The sequence below is a fragment of the Ictidomys tridecemlineatus genome, chromosome 6 (assembly GCF_052094955.1).
Source record: "Ictidomys tridecemlineatus isolate mIctTri1 chromosome 6, mIctTri1.hap1, whole genome shotgun sequence".
Lineage (NCBI taxonomy): Eukaryota > Metazoa > Chordata > Mammalia > Rodentia > Sciuridae > Ictidomys > Ictidomys tridecemlineatus.
In genome coordinates, this window is record NC_135482.1 from 184,405,686 (window position 1) to 184,427,531 (window position 21,846).

The 21,846-nt window shown below is 35.7% G+C and overlaps 1 protein-coding gene and 1 long non-coding RNA gene across 5 annotated transcripts in view; one reads left to right on the plus strand and one right to left on the minus strand.

Moving 5' to 3' along the window:
* Gpc6 (glypican 6) overlaps positions 1-21,846 on the plus strand; it is a 1,046,794-nt gene that overhangs the window by 565,518 nt on the left and 459,430 nt on the right. The gene's annotated exons all lie outside the window — the stretch shown is intronic.
* On the minus strand, positions 15,192-20,236 carry LOC144365185 (uncharacterized). Its single transcript, XR_013423470.1, has 2 exons — positions 20,090-20,236; positions 15,192-15,435 (listed from the first exon to the last, which is right to left on the minus strand). It is a non-coding gene; the product is annotated as an uncharacterized LOC144365185 (long non-coding RNA).

Genomic DNA, 21,846 nt, shown 5'->3' on the forward strand with positions numbered 1-21,846 from the left:
CTACTCTCCACAAAGTCTTCATACAGAAGAACTCGGAGGCATCCTGGATTCCTCTTTCACTCATTGCCCGAACTCAAGGCACCAGTAATCCCTGATTGCTGTGTGACCAGGTCTTCCAGTCTCCACCCTGCTACCTGTTTTCAGCCACTCATATCTTTGCCGGGGCTCTGCAGTAGCTTCCTCACCTACCTCCCTGCCTTCTTTCTCTCTCTCTCGACAATACATTCTCTAGCAGCCGGATTTTTGAGTTTACATGAAGTTACATTGCTCCATGCCAGGGATTGTCATTGCAAATAGAAAGCAATCCTCACATCTTTCCAGGCCCTACCTGATTAAACTTCATCTCACTTGACAGACTTACCAGAAGTGACTAGCTCCCCAGCCAGCCCAGTCTACTCCAGGTCTTCAGATAAACTAAACTCCTTCCCTGCATCTGCGCTTGCTGGTCTTTTTACCTGGGTGATCTACATCTCCTTCTCTACATTGCTCAACACTAGGCATTTTTTTAATATCATCTCAGATCAGGGACACCCTTTGACATGACCTCCTCCTGGAGACATCCCAGAAGTTCTAGAGTTGTATTTTTTCCTTAAGACTTTCCAGGATCTCGAATCATCATATATAATTTTGTACTTATTTTTGCATTTTATTTTATTCTTCTCTCCAGTATGTTCACAAACTCATGAGGACAGAGGTTTAGGTTAGTAATACCACTGCAGTTTTTTTGCATAGGATCATAGACTGTTTTACAAAAAGTTTTCAAAAGAGAGAATGACTGAATCAGTAAATTGATTCAGTTAATAATTTTGAGTCCCTCTTACCCATGCAAAGTATTCCATCAGAACAGAGTAGAGATTACAAGTTCTATGCCCTATCAAGTATGCAGACATACTTTATATACTGGGCCTCGGTTTCCATTTTGTATCTCAAGATTACCCTGCCAAATATCCTAACTTACTGTCTACTTTTCTCCTATATATCTTCTTAACACCCAATTCTACTTCTATTTATCCCCTAAATAAAACTCTTTAGATGACTCTTAAATATCAACAGAAAATCTCACTTGATTGTTGCTTTTAGATTCTATCATGATAACCACCTCAATCTTTTAAATAACTTTTTAAAGGAGAAATTTATCTTGTCTCACTTGTGAATCTAATACATTATAGGATCCACTTCAGTAATCCAGAGGAATAGAAAATTGCAATTCTGTAGTCTCCCCCAGCCCACCTCTTCTATTTAACATTTATCCCTTGCTCTAAGGTAAGGCATATCAGGTCTCAGAAGGAAGGGAGTGTGTCTCTGTTGTTCAATATTGTGTTCTTGTGCTGAGAGCAGTGCCTAGCATACATTCCTTAGCAAATATCTGTAACATGAGTGAGATCATACATAGAGAGAGTAGTTAGCATGGTAGGAGACACCTGGCAGGTGCCCAATAAATGATTCATATGGCAGGGGAGAGATGTTCAATCTAATCATCTGCCTCCTGCTGGTAATGAGGCCATTTGGGGAATCCACTAGAGACACCATCATAGAGAAGGAGACAAGCTGCAGGGAACAGAGAACCCATTCATTCCCTGGTGAGGGTCTCAGAGGAGGCACTGAATGTGGCTAGTGTGGAAGGTGGGTGTCAAAATTAATAACATCTTCCTAACAAAGCTTGAGCATTTAATTAAAATGAATTTAATACCAAAGCTAGACTGCAGTATGGAAGAGCCAGAGGCAGGAGCTAAACAGTAGTGGGGTCCTGTCAATGATAAAATTAGCAAGGAAGTGCTCCTTGGGGGACCCAAGAAATCATATGAGAGCAGACTTCAGTGCATGATTGAGAATTAGGGTAGGAGCGGGGATGATATCTGTAAGTTTTTTTTTAAAATTACCTGTTTGTATTCCCTTTGTGCATTGCTTAAAACTGAGCAGTGAAGGACTAATTAATTATGTTGCTAATTTTTTTAGAGTCCTCCTTTTGCAGAAAAATTACTGTAAACTTGATATTTGAGCATTAAAAAGGCTACTTTTTAAAGCAATTCTAATAACTTCCTTTAGCTTAGATAAAGTGATAAAAACTAAATAAAATAACCCACCAGAACACGGGCACTGGAAGTCAGCTGCTTCGTGACCAAACATTCATTGCTGTATCATCACCTGCTTCTCCATGTGAAGACACATGTCTCGCTCATAGAGGACACTTGCTCAAAGGCCTTTGTTGCATAAAAGTAAAAGATTCAGAGTGGGTTAATACTGATCACTCTTAAATTCTTTTCTGTCTAAACATATCGTTTTAATACTCTTACATTGCTATTAGAATCTAATAATTCCTCAAAGATAATGACATACATTTCATTTATTTTATTCCTGCCAATCTATTTCCATTATTGCCTTAAAAGAAAAGGAATTCTTTTCTTCTATATTATCTAAGAAGGAAATTTGGTTTTCTCCTCTTTATTTTTATTGTAGGTAATGCTTTCAGTCAAAATCAGCAAGTTCTTTGCCTTCATACTAGATACTGAATAAAAAACTTTTACTTAATTGTAATGCATGTTTTTACAGGTTCATCTTCTCTGGATGTGTTGCCCAGGTGTATAAGCTCCCAATATGCAGGTTTCTCCTGTTCAAAGGGTAAAGACACATTCTCTCTGGAGCTCCTTTCCAGTGAAGTCCAAACTCTTATAGGTTTGGGATTTGTCTTGAACTTTGTACTTAAAGAACATTATTCCATTCTCAACATGACAAAATATAGGAGTGATTGTATCTTATAAAAGAACTGTAACAGGGCTGGGGTTGTCGCTCAGTGGTAGAGCACTTGCCTAGCATGTGTGAGGCGCTGGGTTTGATTCTCAGCACTGCAAATAAATAAATGAATAAATAAAGATCCATCAATAAATGATAAAAATTTTAAAAATATAAATAAAATAACTGTAACATAATACATAAATTTGCTTCCATAAGCACTGAAACTATATCAACTAAGTAAAACAGCCATGGATTAGTATATATTAATATAATATGTTAAATTTAAGTAGGAACTATCAATAAATACACTCAATAACATGACAGCAATTTAGTATACTAATGTATATGGATAGTGCCTACTTTACATCTACCCATTATCATATGAACTATTGAACATTACAATAAATGAGCTGGGTCACACAGGAAGAGTCATATGATATGGTTATAAATTCTTATACATAGGTATTGGGGGGCATCCTTTATGAATCTAATGCGATATTTAAAAAATTACCCCATTTTCAAATTTTACACATGTTAAAACACATTTTTATGAGAAAATCTAATATACATATACACACTGGGAAATATTCTAATATAATTTTCAAATGGGTTTATTTTTCAAATTCCTTAATCAAGGAAGCTATAAAGTTAACACAAGATACATTATTTTTAATTTAATAAAATAGTATATGATAGATTAAAAAATTGGTGATGTCTATGTTAAGGAATCCAGTCCTCTATTTCCAGTAACTCAAAAAAATGCTTATTTATTCGGAATCATCTTGTTCTTAGGGGTCAGTAACAACCAGCAGCTCAAAGATAAAAATAAATTTTATGTTATCACTAGAGATGTAATTTTGTTTTGAGAAGTTGTAGATTTAGGGTTTGTGATACTGGAAAGAGATCATAAATACTCCCCTTGTTACATTGTCTTTGGGATAGAATCTTTTACATTAGAGAAGGAATAGCTTGGATGCTGATACCCATAAGTGACTCTAGGTGTCTTAAATGGCAATAGCATTTATAAATAGAAAAGTGAGAAGGTGGAGCTAGTGTCAGTGGGAACATTGTAAATTTGGTTTGAGAAGCAGCAAGTATTAAAACCAGAAAGCAGCTGGAAATACGAGAGTTTATCCTTGGGAGAGTGTTGATGCTGGAGAGAAGGAGTTGGTATTTGTCTAAAGAAAAGGTGATAACAGTGAGAGCTTTGGAAAGGACAAGTTTGCAGAGTGACAGGAGAGATCAAAGAGAAGAGGACCAGTGCTATGATTTGAATGCTCATGTTCCCTATAAATGTTATGTTGAAATATGAGCCCCAGTGTAAGACTGTCATTAGGTGGGGCTCACAGTAGGCAATAAGGCTTTTAGGGATCTAGCTCCGTAGGTGAAATTAGTGCCCTTATAAAGGGTTTGATGGAGTGAGCTTGGCCCCTTTTTCTCTTCTGCCACTTGAGGATACAACTCCCATCACCTTTTGCCCTTTCAGCCCTTCTGCCATGTGAGAACACAGCATCCAAGGTACCATCTTGGTTGTAGGGTCTAGGGCCCTCCCAAGGCACCAGAGCTGCCAGCATCTTCATGTTGAACTTCTGGGGCTCTAGAGCTATGAGAGATAAATTTAGGTTGTCTATCAATTACCCAGTCTGTTTTTCTTTTTTAAATAGTATCACAAATGGACCAAGATTGGCAGTCTTGCAATCTTAGGTAAAAATACATTCTGGAAAAGCAAGAATGGAGGTCAAAGAAGAGAAAGAAGAAACAGAAAAACAAGTCTAGAGCAGACAGACAAAAATAGGAAGTTTTTCAAAAGTGAGACCCAAGAGAGTAGTCAAAAAGAAGCAAGAAGGACTAGAAATATGTGTGTCTTTCAAACATAAAGAGAGAAAGAATTTCAAAGGATATGAGGAGGTCAGTGGTATCAAAAGCCAGCCCATCATCCCTCAGGTTACCTTGATGCTCTTTGCTGATCAGCTACTGTCTTGAGAGTGCTGGAACAGTCTATTGAACTCAGTCTGGTAATAATACAAATTCATTTATCCTACCCTAAAAAGAATGGTTTTGAGGCTGATATGTGGTATACTGGTGAATAAGGCATATTTTGATAGTCTTTTTTTCCCTTTGGATGATCGTTTTTCCATGTTTTATTGAAGTCATTGCCAGGACCCTAGAAAGAAATCCAAATGTAATTATATCTTTGGAATAATGGGTGCTCACAATTAGTATTGGACAAAAGGTTTTTGTTGTAGAGTTGCAGAACTTAAGGGGTAGCATCTTCACTCTTCCTAGCACATGCTATATGGACATGATTGTGACAAAGCGTCTAAATGTCATTGGACATTGATGGCCAACATTTAAATGACATACAATAGTTTGGGGTCAACATGAGCTTAAAAATAGTAGACTTAAAATCTCTGTTGTCTTAAGTTGAACTCAATATTTGGCTATATTGGCATATAAACCAATTCTCTCTGATAACTTAGAGTGACTTACCATAAACCTGATGCATGAAGTTGGCTTACACAGACTCACCGAGAATGGCACTTTATTCTAGAACTTTTAATTTCCAGTCATCTAGCTCAAGTTGTGCAATCTTCAAAAAAATTTCTGTTTAATTATTATGTTTTACTAGAGATTTTTCTTTCCAGCCCCTTAAATCTTTCATACTTTCTTTCTTTCATATTTCCTTAGATAAAATCCAAATACCCCAGAAAGTTTTGCAAGACTCCCAATCTTACTACAGTCCTATATAGTCCTCTTTGTAGTTCTTTGTAGTCCTCTGTCCAACCTGAACTTCTTGGTTTCCATACCTGCAACTTTTTATGTGGTCACAAAGCTAATGCACAATCAGAATAAAATTTTAGGAAAAGCAGAGCAAAGAAGCCAAGCACCCAGAGATAAATGTCTGGATGTCTAGAAGGAAACTTGCTGGATAAAGGGTATGCAAGTTTTTGCAGCTTTTACACTGCCAAATGGCCCTGCAGAATGGCTCTATTAATTTACACTCTGCCAACATGGTTAATGGACTGTAGGGTAATTGTCTGTTTATCTATCTGTTCTCCTTATTAGGCAATAAGCTCTTCAAGGACTTTTTAATTTCTCAATCCCCAGCATCTAACATTTATCCTGACACAGGAGGCACTCATGAACCCATGTCCCTTTTCTAACATCTAAATTCTTTGAAGCTTTAAACAATCCAGATAATATTACAGGATATACAGATGAATAAGTTATGGGCAGTGGCTAAATGTTCAGAATTTCCCCCCAATACTCAACACATTCAAACTCTTGTATAAAGTTTAACATCTACATTTTAACCCAGACGTGCCTAATGTAGTCCTTAATAGTAGGCTGTTTAAGATAACCCTATAGCTAAAAAGTATTTTTTGAGTGAAATCAGCATTGAAAATTGAACTTGCATAAATGTAGGAGTGTATGGATATAGATATTTTAAATAAATAGCTTACAAAATCCGACTATATTTGTAAATGACATTGCTGTAACTTCCTTCAGGGTGAAAATTTTGAGAGCACGTTGCTATGGTGACCACTTTTTTAAATGTTGTGTAAGATTATAGTTTTATTTCTGGGCCAAAAAAAAAATATATAGATCTGCAAGGCATGTGCCTACTTTGTGAAATCTTCAGTTGTAAAATAAACATTATGATGTTTTTCATTGAAAAAACAAGGCTTTATAAAGATCTAAGATTATTTACATAAGGCATGACTGGAATAGTTACATATACTTCAAAGTAGTTCATATTTAGGAAGGACACAAAGATGTAATGGGCAACAAACAGGCATATTATCTTGTATTTTACAAAAAGAAAGTCATATAAAGTGGTTGGTTAAAATACAGCAACTGCTATGAAAGAGATTAAAAACAAATTCTGTGGGGAAAAGAGGAAAAAACAGCTCACCTTAGAATAATTTCACATGGAGGTCCAGTTGAAACATCAGTTCCATTCAGGAAATTCTAATGATCCCATCTGGGAATGATGCTCTTAACGATTTCATTATTTATCTGCACCTTTTCTTACATGAAAAAGATTTACTGAGCATCTGCCACATTCAGGTGCATAGGTGTGGAAAAATAGTTCCAGCTGGTAGAGAGTTTGAACATCTTCTAGATTTTATGTATAGAAATTCAAGTTTAGTCCATGCTTTATAAATATGTACATATAATTTGTGTGTATATTAAATAATCATTAAATATTTCTTGTTTTTATTAGTTACACTGTGCTTAACAAATATTTGTTGAATGAATAAATGATTGATAAATAATTTATGCTTTTGATTATTCATAGAAAGCCAAGTTACATTATTTGCAAAGCAATGAGTCTAAACCACAATCACCTGACATTTGAAAAATATTTTTCAGGGGCTACAGTCAGAGTACTTGGCTAGAATGTGTAAGACCTGGGTTTCCATCCCCAGCACTGCAGGCTAAAATTTAAAAAATGGCAAAACCATACTTAGAGCAAAATCAAGTGAGGGGTAAAAATGGTTCAAAGGATTAAAGTGGTTAAGAAATAGCTGAAGAAACAATTTTTTTTCCCCTTAACAGTAAGCCTTTGATCAAGAACATGTATCTAAACAATGTCTCTGCAGTGTGTTCTCTGTTTCACTACTGGCTATCTCAATGTTATGAAGAAAATATATTCTTAGTACTAATTGCTAACATGGGTATGCCTGCCCAACTGAGACATGTATTCAACATTTAAGGTAAATGTATCAAGTTGTCATCTCATGAATGAAATAATCAAAATTAATTTCCAATAATATTTTCTTACATTGATGCTGAAATTTGTTTTTAAAGCAAAATAAGAGCAAATATTGAATCACTACTATATTATTTTAGAGACAAGAGAAGAGTTCCAAGGCACTTGTTTAAACCAGCTGAGGAAAAGACAGAATGGGAACATCAAGTAAAATGAAGAAAAAAAGTGGCCCATCCAGAAAAAAGTTGATCAAGAAAAAGAGATTTTTGCCAACAATGCCGCTCATTCTTATATTCACAGTTCAGCTGGATTTTAGTCATGAGAAAATACAGATAATGCATTGCTTTTTTTTTTTCAATTCTGAGAACATGTAGAAGCTGCTGCTCAGCTTCTTTAATTGGAATATTATTGAAATAGCTATTCGTGCATTCTCACAGAATGAGTAAAATATTAAATTTAAATGAAATAAAAATCAGAGCTATGCCAAAGTTTGGGGGATTTAAATTGGCAAAAGTGTTCAAACTGCCAGCATCAACACATTTTATCCTTACAGTTACTCTGGCTTTTAGAACTTAATCTTGTTTTGTACTTCAAAGAGTATGGTTAGAGTAATTGGAGGACCTACTGGAATAGCAATGTTCCTATGAAAAAGGCAGGAGAAACTCAAAGATGAGGAAATTTGAAAGAGCTTTGCATGGCAGTGGTGGTGTACCTAGGATCGTCAGAGTTCTGTGTTTTCTGATTAGAAGGTGTTGAGCAGCTACCCCAGAGGTCTGCTGCCTGTTTCCTACTTTGTTGGATCTGGCAACAGAAAAGCATTGGAAGGCATCAGGCCTGACCTTGGAAAGTCTGACTATGTTGAAACATTATGTAGATTCTGCCCCTTGTTCTGAGAGACAGCTAGTAGAACCAGGGAGAAGTGGATTGCCCATTAACACTGAAACTGATCTCTCTTCTGTGGTGTGATTTCTGTGTGATTTCCAGCCTCTTAACACTGATTGACAGACGTGCAATGACTTTGTGAGACAGTTTGATATTCATACATTGATATTTTGAGACTCTCTTGTCATTGATAGTTTGCTCTTTTTCTTATTTTTGCCCTGATACTTTTTCACTAATAAAATTTAGAATACTGGAAATTAGATTCTCAAACTTTAATTCTAGTCAGTCCATTACCATACCTGAGAAAGTAGAGATTATATGATTAATTTTAAATTATACTTTATTTGATGAATGTGGAATACATGCTTCTAATTTTTTGAATCACTGAATCACATTTGAAGTTAATTACCTAAGAAATTTAGTGTACATAGGCATGATATATTCTTTTTAACTCAAGAATAGTAATAGTACATGTTTCCAAAACTGGGAATCACCTATAATTCAATCCTGGATTACCTATTTAGGAAATCAGAGACCACCAATAACAACAGAAGTCTCAATTTCTGTAACCATAGTTTTAAATATGATGAGCAAAACCAGGATAACATGTAGAGGTTGAAATGTATTTGGTTAGAATATAGCCATTTAATTCACTAAATATAATCCCGTTTTTATTTTTAACCAGAAAATAAGATTAGAAGAGAACACCAAAGTAAAATGTAACAATAATGAAAGAAATGCAGCTTGAATAAATATAATCAAGAGGTTTTACAACATGACAATAGGTTAGTAACTTTAGGATTTAAGTATATATGTGAAAAAAATCCACTCTTATGATTCAAATTGTTAGGAGTTAACTAAAATAGGAGATTAGGGTATTAAAGAAGTCAAGCTAGTAAATTTTACCCGCTAGAAATATTCATGATTTGAATTTTATATGATTTTATCTTACCTACTGTTTGGTATCTGCATTTAAACACCTTCCGGTATAGATACCTCTTATCAGGGAAGAAAGCAGCATTGACCTTAGTAGTAAACAGATCATAGGGGGAAATTATAGCAACTCACCAGTAATCTTTCTAACATATCTTTCGCTATAATGAAAGAAACTCTGAGAAGCTGGTGACCGTATGACATGGTTTTTGAATGTTTCATTTATTAAATGACACAGCCTCATTGAATTCATTAAAGATAGGGTGATGAAGCCACACCCCACTTCTAGGTGCAATAATTAGTGGGTTTCTCAGTGTATGGAACCAAGAAAATGGCAGTCGATATCAGGCAATGAGATTTTCTATCTAAAACCAATAATGTGATTATCTGTGGATGAACATAACTGGAGCTAACTAGCAAGATGGTCCCCAGGACATTCTGACCATTGGTTTGTGGTTTGTGGTCAGCAGTGAAACCAGGGGCCACTCTGTGAATGATTCACATGCTCTACATAAAGCCACCGACAACAAAGCAAACCAAGAATGCTGTAAAACATGTCATGCCCTACGAGTTAACCCTGCAAGGTTCTTTTGGGTTTTCTATTCCTTGGTTTCAGGTGTTTGGGCATCTATTGAACAGTTAAGGCTGAACAGAGAAGCTGAAATATTTAGTACATGATTTTGAAACAAGTGTTTCCATGTTGAGGGGATTTTGCCTGTTCCACTTCCAATCATTCCAATCAGATGTTAACTAGTTGACTTAATTCTATGCAGCCAGTTTTATATAGCATGCAAATATCATAAAGATATAGAAAGGATATAGAATAGAGCAGTCATTTATTTTTCTTCACTGAGCAAAATATTATTCAAGACCACTGAACACAGCGTCTACCTGATATTCATAGCAAGATGATCATCATTGACTCCTTCTGAAGCCTGTTCTCTCTCCCTTAGGTGAAAGTCCCTTCTTGGAATTGTCCTTGGGCAAAAGGTCAGGAAGATGAAAACAGTATTAATTCCTGAGATGTATAGAAGGCTGCTTAGTTGTGGAAAACAATTCTTAATTATCTGATCATGTGACCAGAATATGTAGCCTGATAATTAATTAGACCACTTGCCTTCTAAAGACCAGAACTCTCCCTGGGCCGAGTCTGTGGGACAGTACATTCTTCTAACACATGCTTTTGGTCCTCAGTTTCTTCTTGAAGTTGACAGAAACATAAAAACTACACAACGTTTAATCTTTCCTGGAAGAAATACTTATATTTTCAGAACACATAGCCCCTAATTAGAGTAAATTACTCCTGATGGAATACACATTCTGCAAAGGCAGGAAAGAAACCAAATTTAATTTCCCAGCGCCATAGGGAGGTCTTGACTATTCAGAAACTGTCTCTAAATCTTAGGAGCTATGCTTTCAAGGGCTAAGCTAATAGAACTGAGCAGGAAATAAGCCTGATTAGCATTTTGTAAGTAATTTTGAGCACAAAAGATATATTTACAATAATAGCCAAGACTTATCATCTACAATTGAACCTGACACTAGTAAAAAGAAAAAACTAATTTGAATCCATTAAAATGACATCAAATGAATTACAATATAAATTTTTCTTATACACTGCTTATCACTTTAATTTTACAAAATATGGTTGGATATCTCTAGATCCTAATAAGGCGAATGGGTTAGTGTTGATTTGGATGACTTATAAAACATTTATGTACATGTTATTCACTTGTTAGTCTAAATTCATAACAAAGCTTTCTCAAGGCCCCTCACCGTAATGCAGCCTGTCAATCGCTACTATCTATAATATGGAGGCCTGGGGGGGACATTTTTTTTTTTAACCAAACAATTTACAAGTATAACATCTAGCTTTTTTTCCCAGGAATTATTTTTGCATCCTTCAACTTGGCACAGGGTATTAGAAGTAATTCTGTGGTTAGAAATACATTGTTAGTGCTACTAAATGTGAAACTAATAACCATGTTATGCACCATATTTGGCATGGAAACAAGAGATTTTTATGGAGCTATGCTTATAATCAAGGAAACAACAATTTTAAAAAACCCTTTTTAGTATGATTTTAACATAGACTTTCCCCCACATTTATAGTGTATACTAGAGATCTCTAAGGTTACACTACTATCATGAGTATTTATGATAAATAAATATTGCTCTTGACTTGATTTTTCAGAAGTAGTCAGTGCAAAGTCAAAAGAGTCTCTTTTTTCCTGCCCCCTTAGGACAGATGTGCCATTTGATAACCACTGTCTGCTCCTGTCTGGACTAGGAATTTACATGGCCATATGAAGCTGATCTTCTGAACAATGATGGGTGTCTCTTGCTGGTACCTCGTGGTAACTGGCAGAGTCTTTATGTCTACCGACAAACCGCTCATTTCACTTTTTTGAGGAAACCAGCAATTCAGTGAAATTCATAAGATAGAATCATAAAATCCTATAGAAACATCAAATTAAAAAAGAATCTATGCAGAAAAAAAAATAGGTGGCTCTGAGAGAGAAAAGAAAGCATGTGGAAACTGAGATGATTAATGTGAAACCAGTTCTCACTTTGGTGACCAAAGTGTTTTGACATATGCTGGCTGTCTGTCTTGCAAAACCAGGCATCTTATGACTCCACAGTCTGTGTCCCAGATATTTGTCATGCCTCCTGGTGGTTTCTATGCCAACAGTAGATTATGGTATTGCACCGGAACTAATCTCTCCCTTCTTCACCAGGTTGTGACACTCATACCTCCTTTTTAGCACTGATCTCTCTAGGTTTAAGTGGCATCTTTAGTGCACACGTCTCTTCTGTGCTGTAGACTATTAAGATAAGGAACTGTGCATGGCTTCATTTACTTTCAGGAACTTGTTTGCTCTACATGATCAATAAATACTTGTTGATGATTGGATGACTGGGTCTGTGGGTCCAGTTTTGAGTCAAGGATGGATACATGTAGGTTGTTATATTGAATGCTTTAAAATAGTCCTTTTATTGATACCTAAAAGAGCACTATAATAGGAAAGCTCTTAGATGAAAACTCAGCATATGGGTCAGGACTGTTTTATTTTTCCTCTATAAGATCATCTGTGTGGGCCAGGGTTGTGGCTCAGTGGTAGAGCACTTGCCTAGCATGCGTGAGGCACCAGGTTCAATAAAATAAACAAAAAATAAAAACCACATAAAAATAAAATAAAGGTACTGTGTCCATCTTCAACTAAATATATATATATATATTTTTTTAAATTTTTTTTTAAAGATCATCTGTGTGTATGGTCTCTATGCAAGACATCCTTTGGGAATTTATACCAGACTACTAAATAGATGCTATGTAAGAAGTGAACTTAGAAAGCACATTACACGGAAGTTAGTGTTTGAAATTATAAATTTTACTTACATTTTTGCTTAGAAAGTGTATCTTTGTGAGAGAAAAACTTTTCTTATTATTTTCCTATGCTGCATGATTCTCCTCACCCTTGCTGGAGTTTTATTTCTCTAATTCAGTACCAGTAACAGAGAAGATTTCTTGAACACTGAGTTATTTTTGTTATGATTTATTTCTATAATGAAAAAACTTGAAATAACACAGAATCTAAAATTATTAGTGGGGCATGTGGTCTCTGTTAGAGAATTAAATTGATCTCATTAGATCCCATGACAGGACTTGGGCATGTTAAAAGACAAAAAACAGAGGAAAGACTCAAATATAAACCTGTCAGCAGAAATATAAATGTGTTGTTTTTAAAAAGCACTAAAATATAAAAATTATATACATATATGTATGATAACATATATGTAATCTTTTTGCAGTGGTGGGATTCAAACACAGGACCTTGTGCATGCTAGGCAAGTACTCTATCACTGAGCTTTCATCCCCAGTCTAAAAATAATATTAAGTAAAAAATGCTAAAATCCAAAACACATTCCCCAGTGGCTAGTGATGTTTACACCACACTTTCCATTTTACTGTCTTGCTACCTTAATGTTCACAGTGTCCATTGCTATGTGTATTTCATTATTCAAAATATACTTAAAGTAGGAATCAGAGAAAAGCAAATTATGTTGCTGCTGTTACTTTTAGTGTTTTATGCCCCCAGTCAACTGCCAGCGAGAATTTTTCCCACTTAGTTTCAGATGTAGGTGAGGTTGCTTTGTTAGGTTTCCATTCTGTATATCTCTATTAACATCTGAACCTCAGGAGAAATTACCTTTAAATTGGCAGTTGTACCTTGCCTGTGCAATATGCCGAGTCTCCTTCTCTACTGCCCTTCATCCCTCAGAGAAAGCTTTGCTAAACCCAGTCCCCCCGCCTCCCTGCAGAAATGCAGCTCCAGTCACCAGCTGTTCAAGGCAATGGACCGGAACTACTGAAAGACTCTAGGAATTTTGTCTTTATACAATTTATTTAATAGGAGTTGCTTTTTGAAGACTCGTATACCTTTGGCAAAACTAGCCAACAGTCTGTCTTTATCATCTATCAATAGCTATCTATTAATGTATGTATGTGTGTTTGTGTGTGTGTGTGTGTGTGTGTACACATATATTTATCTAAGTAAGGAGAATTATCTCGGTAAAATAAATATAAATTAACTTAGATAATCTCATATTCACTGTGATAATCTAATCGAATAGATTGCTATCTATCAGTATGTGTGTGTCTATGATATATATTCACATGGTCATGACAGATATAATAAGCTACCCCCATACTTTGAAGAAGTATATTTTCAAGTCACATTGACATATGGTATAGAATGACCCTGGACATGAGAGGTCCTGAAACAAGAATTATGAAAAGATTTATAGTGATAGTTTCCTGACTGAGTAGAAGGAGCATGATAACACTTTGAAAATCAGAAAACTGTGTTTTTACCTCATTTTGTGTGTGATTGTGTGGCATTGGGGATTGAACCCAGGGGCACTCCACCATTAAACTACACCCCCAGATCTATTTATTCATTTATTATTTTATTTTGAGATAGGTTCTCACTAAGTTGCTGAAGCTGGCCTCAAACTTGTAATCCTTCTGCCTAGCTCTGCCTAGGTGGTACCATCATGCCTAGCTCTTACACAAATTTTGATGTCCTTTCTAAATACTATTTCACAAGCACGTTTGCATTTAATAATCAGGAAAATAAAACAAATATTTTGTAAATATGAATCTGAAGCTGAGCACTGGTCATGTGATCTATTTCATTTTACAAATATATTTATTTATTTCTGTGATTTTTATTGTTGTATTATCATTATATATAATAGGTGGATTCATTGTGATAAATTCTTGCATGCAAAGGACATAGTTTGATAAAATTCATTCCCCTAGAACCTCTCCTCTTCCCCTTCCTTGAGTCCCTTCTTCTACTCTAATGGGCTCCCTTGTATTATTTTTAAAATTAGTACATTACAATTATACATAAAAGTGAGATTTATTGTGGTTGCAAATACTTATTTGCCTATCTTAAAATACATTTGCCCTTTAGTTATATCAGGAGTTAATTAGTAATAGCTAAAAGAAAATAACAGACACTACAATTGCAATCAACATTTCTGTGTCTACCATAGCACTGTTATATTTATATATGTGTGTGTGTGTGTATAGATAGATAAATGTTATATATTCAAGCAATATATATAGAAATATCAACAAACCAATACCAAAGAGTTCATAGCTCTCCCTCTTTTGTAACCTTTTTCTTCACTTCTATTACTAACATCTTTTCATTTTCACACATCAAAACCCAGATTGAACTGTGGCTTGCTCTTAAACTTTGAACAGTGTTGTAGTAGGAGATGCTCTCTTCCTTAGTATTAACTGAATAATAAGCAGTTTTCTGTTTGCTCTTCTCATAAACAACACTCTGATAATTATGTACAAACATAATTTAACATATTTATGGCTGTTCCATTATGAAAAGTTTCAAAATGTCAATTTTGTATTTTATTTGGAGACAGGGTCTCACTGAGTTGCTTAGCATCTCGCCATTACTGAGGCTGGCTTTGAACTCTCTTTATAACCTCTTCCAGGGTGAGAAGGCTATTTTACAACTCTTGTGAGGACAAACTTTGAATCGACCTGCTTCTGTTATTGTTCTCCAGCTGATGTTTCTGCTACTCATCCACCAGGATCTCATGATAAGATTTGTCAACTGCCAGGTTGAAATCAGGGCCTGATGGGAAAAGTATTCAACAAAAATGTCAGACCATCTGGGACTTCCTCTCATTTCCACTCTTTACTAGCTGCCTAATTTTCTTGTTGGGATTCAGTTATCATCTCTAAAATACAGCACTTCTTTTAATTTATTTTTCTAGAGTCTTTTATATTCATATCAGAATACCTCAATCCCACACCCTACCCCCAAATCTGGGATATAGCTGTGTCATAGAAACAGCTTTCAGTAACCATGACTGCTTCCTTTCCTCAGTCCTTTTCCCTTTCCTCCATCAAGAACACCTGTCTGTGTACCACATAGGTAACTATCAGATGCATAACACAGGGGAGATGATGGTGATGACCATGCTGATGACAATGATGATGATGATGGTGATGAATTTGAAGGCACTTATTAGCTGCCTTGCACAGAAAGGCCAGCTCATCTCACACTGTGGTTCACTGGGATTATACATCTCTACAATCATCAATCGAATTAATATTTGTATCTTGTTTCCTGGAGAGCTAAGACTTTGCTGAATATGTTTTCCTCTGGGTTTCTGGATTTAGGGTCCTCTGTAGGAATGCCTGTCTAGTCATACCTCTAGTTCACAGTTCAGCCTCAGTCATTAAGCCAAAGAAGAAAGCCAGTCTCACACCTTTAAAAGTTAACCTGTCTAACCTTTAGCTGTTGACAAAGGTGAGATTTATTATTACGGGGGCACAATGTCATTTCGATGAATACTGCAATCTGTAGCCACTTCAGGTTCTGAAAGAATTCCCAAGGAGAAGTTCTGCATTGGAGGTCCTAGTGGCCTCTCAGGGGATTAAACTATTTTTAGCCTCCAGAGGGGACTGTGTACAGAGAAGAGCATGTATTTTCTTAAATCATTTTTTTATTTTTATATAAAAGCTCTTTATAGTTGAAGCTCATATATCTCCTACAGGCTCTTTGGAGTACTGATTTTTTCATACGTATATTATGACATGGCCAACGACTGTGTAATGAAGGTGAATGTATTTTATGTATTTATGGACAGTTGGGTAAAACAGTTTTGAGCAGACTTGCAAGATGGCTAGTTCATGCTTCCTTTAGTATTGACTCCTAGGGCCCCAGTTAGAGAAGACCCTTGGTGGTTTTCCCATCATCTGATAAATTTGTTGCTTTTACTTGCATTCACTGCGGTATCACAGATTGAGAGGAGAAAATGGCTATCAGAGATCACCAATTTATGTTAATGCGACAGTATTTAGGATGAACATAAAAATTCAAATTAAGCCCCTGTTTCTTAACAACTAATATCTAAAGTGTTGTGTTATCTTGGTTTTCCATTTGAACTCCCAGTTTTTGATTTATGATAATCTTATTCTGAAATACCTATTTCTCAGTCATCCTTTGGGCCATATTTTAAAGTTACTGAATGCATATGGAGCGGTTTATAACCTTCATAATATTGAGAGAAAGCACTTCTTCTTTTAAGACATACCCTTCTACACCAACATCTCACAGCAAAAATGTATGTATATAATGTCAGTAATGTTCACACTAGAGTTTTTAGTATGAACCCGGCATGAATCGGAGGTTGTGCTGTGCAGTCATCTGTCAAGCTTTATGAGGTAAATAGGTTGCAGAAATAGAGGCACATTACAAACATAATGTCTCCTCCAGGAGTCGCTTTGTGCAGCCTATCAATGTGCTTGGACTCTAAAGAATTCTTTAAATTAAATGGAAGCCTTGCTTGGGAATGGATTCAAGTAAAAAAAGAAGCAATAGAAAATACATTTTAATTTTTAGTATTTTTCTTCCTTTGGTATTTCTTCACCCATTTAATGGCAAGTACATTTATATAAACCACGGTATTTTCAGAGTTGTTTAAATCTGGCAATATCTTCTTGTTGTTCTTGTATTTTTTTTTAATGAAACCAACTAAGTAATCTGAACTTGGCATGCTGCCTTAAAGATAATATTATGGAAAAGTAGCTGGGTATTACTTTACTGCAAGAAACGATTCTCTATCGCAATATAACCACCTGCAGGTAAAATCTGATGAATGAATTCAGGTTTGACTTTTATGCCCAAACTTTCTAAACCTTATCAAATGACCCAAGAATAGCTTTCAGAGGAGAAATAGGTTTATTTACTGTTAAACTTATGAAACACATTTTCCTTCCTGACAGACATGGATTAATATTCTATAGTAGGAGAAAAAGTGTATTCCAAAGAGATCTTTTCTTTACCTCTCAATCAAGGCTTTTTTTATGGGAATAATCTCCATGTCAGTGGAGTTTTAAATATATTAAAAAAAACAATAAACTATAGCTTTTAGTCTTTAAAGTTTTTTTGGATCCAGATCATGTCTTGCTTGTTTATGAAATCAAATGACTACTATAAACTTCAGTAAACAAGAAGGGAAAATACAGTCCCCTAAACATTTACCCTCCCCAGTGAATCAAAGTTGGGTAACAGTGGTCAGTGTTAAAGCAATTACCCAGAATGCACACAGCCTGAGTTTCATCCCAGCCCCACAATAATCATTATCATAATATGATTAATACCATTAATATTGTATTAATAATTTATATAATATTATCATTGTCATTGTGTAGCAGGAAAAATGTAATTTGATATGTAAATATTATTGCTAGTCTCAGAGTAATAGCTACCCATACACATAATCATTTAAATTGAGTTTTAAATAAGGTAGAAGAACCAGTGTCCTTTTTTTTCCTCTAAGCTTTATTTAGCTGATAGCAAAGAAGCAATATCTGTGGTTCCTCTTAGTCTCTTATCCATACAACAGATTTATTTTGTGAGGGTCATTATTTGCCTCAGCTATGTTTAGAATCCAAGAAAACAATTGAAAGTATAAAATGAATCTTGGAAATTCAAAACAAAAAAAGAAATATTAAAATATCTCTAGACATCTTTATTACGGTCTAATGTGTATTTAGAGCTCATGACTAGTTATTGAGTCTATTGTAGAGTTTAAGACTTCTCATTCCTATTTACAGATTTTCCTTGTTGTTAACAATTATTCCTCCTCAAATATTCACTGTGTTCTTCTTTTAGCAAAATCGTGTTTTCCTGTTAAGAAAGTGCACGAGAGTTTTGAGATATAACTACAACATATCTCATCTCAGCTAATCAATGATTTTATTAAAAAGTTAATCTTTTCAGATTCATAATAGAATTTTCCATCCACTTTTCCCTGAAATGTTGGAAGCAGATGCCCATGTGTTCCAGGTTTATGATCTACCTTATTAAGTAGTAGCACATCTGGCAGCGCAGCTCCTTCATGATTGAAAACGTTCAGCTGAGACACTGTCTCCTGTTCCCTCATCCATTAAAAGTCATCCACCAGGGTGGAGACTCAACTGCCAGATGATGGAATGTCTCCACATAAGTGACAGCCTTGGAAAATGCTTCATAGGTACCTGGTCAGAAACTTCCTCGTCTTCCTTAATGTGCTTATTCCTTTATATATTTCATTATCTTTTCCCATTCTCTGTATCTCCTCTCACTTTCCTTCTCAAGACTTCCCTTGTTCCTCTTTTAATGTATTCATACCCATATTTCACTGTTTCCTCCAGCCCCATTTCTATCCTTGTTTGGCTTTCAGTCATCTAATCGAAAACTGTAGAAAACTTTTCACAGAAATAAGAGGAACACAGGAAACATGGATGGCACATTGGTGGCCCGGGGTGAGTTTCTATTATCCAAAAAAAAAAGTTCTTTGTTGATGTAAGTTTTTTTTTTTTTTTACAACTGTGGCATTTCAGACTCTTGACCTCTAGAGGTGAAGCAATTAAATGAGTACTGGGGATTTGTGAATAGCTTATTAAGTCATATGGTCGCATTTCCTAAGGATGACCTAAGTTTGAGTCAAGGGCCCGTTTCTTCATTCAGCCATCATTGTACTGATTGGCACTGTGTTGACACCATAATGGCACAGTGCACATAAGCAGTTAAGTGCACAGCAGAATCACTACGCTTATGGGCTTTCAACTTAGGAAAAGCCATCACTGAACAAATACTTATAAATGCAGTCATGTTACAGAGAGGAAAATGGCACATGTTAGGAACACCTACAAGAGTCAAGCAGCGATGCTTGCCTTCTTCCTTGAAGGCCTCGTGAAGGAAACTGCGTGAAACTTATTTGGGTCTAAAGCATGAAATGAAGTCTGGTGTTGTACCTGTGCAGATAGTCTGCAGATGGTAACCATTTAATAAGAGGTTCTGAAACCAACAACATAGCCCAACAGATTTCCAATGCTCATACACTTTTTCCATCTTTCTACATTTTCATCCTTCTTTGTCATGAAGGCAGTGAAATCTCTTGTTCAGATGCTATTGGGGAGATATTTTCCTCAGCTACAAACCTATGGAGTGGAGAAGGTTGTGAAAAATGCGTCCAAGTTTTATGAAAGAGAGAGTGGGCTTAGGCAGGACAGAAGACCCAGAGCAGAGCTTCGGAAGGATAAACCCAGGAAAGCCCCAGGAAGAGAAAGGTGAGCACTGTTTGGAGTGAAAGAGGATACTGCATAGACACTATGTCAATGTTTCTGGGTGGGCAGGTTTGGATGGATAAAGCATTTGTTCTCTGATACCTGTCTTCCACTTTGTCCTTGCCTGTGCTTCCCCGGTGCAAAAATATATGTGACCCTGGACTTACATTAACTTCTTTTTGAGGGAGAGGACTCAGGGACTTCTGTGGCCTCCAATTGCAAATGAATCGACTTCCAGCTCTTTTGAGACTTCCGGCATTGCTGTTGATTTCTTTAGACTGAATTAGTAAGTCTGTCACACCACGATCCTGACTCCTCAGCCTTCTGACATAACTTATGTGCTTTAGTAACTTCTGGGCAACCAGTCAGATTCAGTCCTTCACTGTCAGCCAATCAGCCATTTAATCATTCTTTGTCACATTCAACACATAATTTTCAGCACTAAATATGCACTGTGTTCAGTGCTGTGCAAAAAATACGTCTTGCATCCCTAACATGGATCTTGCCAACTTGCAAGCATATAAGACACATTTGGCAGGGAAAGTCAGTAACCACAAAAGAGGGCCCTAATTATAAAGGCCAGTTAAAAAATGATTTTATGGCTAAGATGACTGTGATTTGGACAGGTCCAAAAAAAGAAAAAAAGAAAGAAATTTATGTGAAATTTAAGCTGATTCTTAAAGGATGGGTGAGAGTCTGTTGGATGAAGAGAAATGAGAGGGAATTTCAGGGAGGGAGAAAATTTTGTGTGAAACTTGAGTCTGGCATATCCAGGAAACAAGGATATAAGCAAGTATGGTATAGATTACCTGGGATTTGTTAGATGTTTAATGAAAAGATGGATAAATGCTTGTACATAAACAGGAACTGGAAAGAAATTTTGGAAGGGGAATGGTTGACAGCAAAATTTTAACTGAAGACGATTTCATAAACAACATGATTGATGGGGAGCTATAAGATGATTTTAAAAAATCCTGAAGAGGTCATTTCACATAAGATCAAAACAAACAGTTTTCATCTGCCATCCATTTTCTTTGTGTCAGTCAAGGCCTTTGAGGAAAAAGAAAAATCAAGTTATCTGTCTAGTGAATCTAAATATTAGGACAATGTGTTAATTAAAGAATGTTAATCAGGCGATTGTGCTTCAAAAACATGTTTCAGTTTTATGGAAGTTGCAGGTTAATCAAATAGTTTGGAAAATAACAAATTACATAATTTTGCAGACAAATCATATCATCAGTGTCTCACAGTCATGCTAATGCATCACATTAACTTCTGAAATTAATTTGTGGACTCATACAAATTTCTTCACCTTCAACCTTCAACTATGAATCTGAGATTGCTGATGAAATTTGTGCCCTAAACCTTCCTTATTTTTCCTGAACTATCTGTATGATTTAAGCACTTGCATAGCTTTTTAAAGTGACTTAAGAATCTTAAGCACTCAATTAAAAATCATTATTCCATTAACATTCAGACCTAAACAAGAATTAATGGCTTCATGTATCATAATTAAGGCTTCCAGTTTGGAGCACACCAAAAGCCAAACATTCAGGTAGCCTCTTCTATATCAAGCTTAGACATTCTGGTGATTCATTTTTCATCTTCCTCTCAATTCGACTCAAATTTCTAGGTGCACTTTCTATTTTTAAGTCTTTAGGGAAGTGAAATGCTTTAGTCACAGAACAGAAGTGACACGGAAACATATGAAAATATAGAATGCATTTTTTAATAGAAGCATACACATGTTGTCTGAATCTCTGCACCATTTTACAACTCTTACACAAAGAAATGACCAGGTGTTTAAAAATAGAAAGTTGGTGAATCTTTTATTCTTTCCTAACCTTTACATTTTTCTGCAGCTATTTGATCTCAGTAAGAGAGCAATGGTCATAACTTATTTTTTCAGAAGTATTATGCTGAT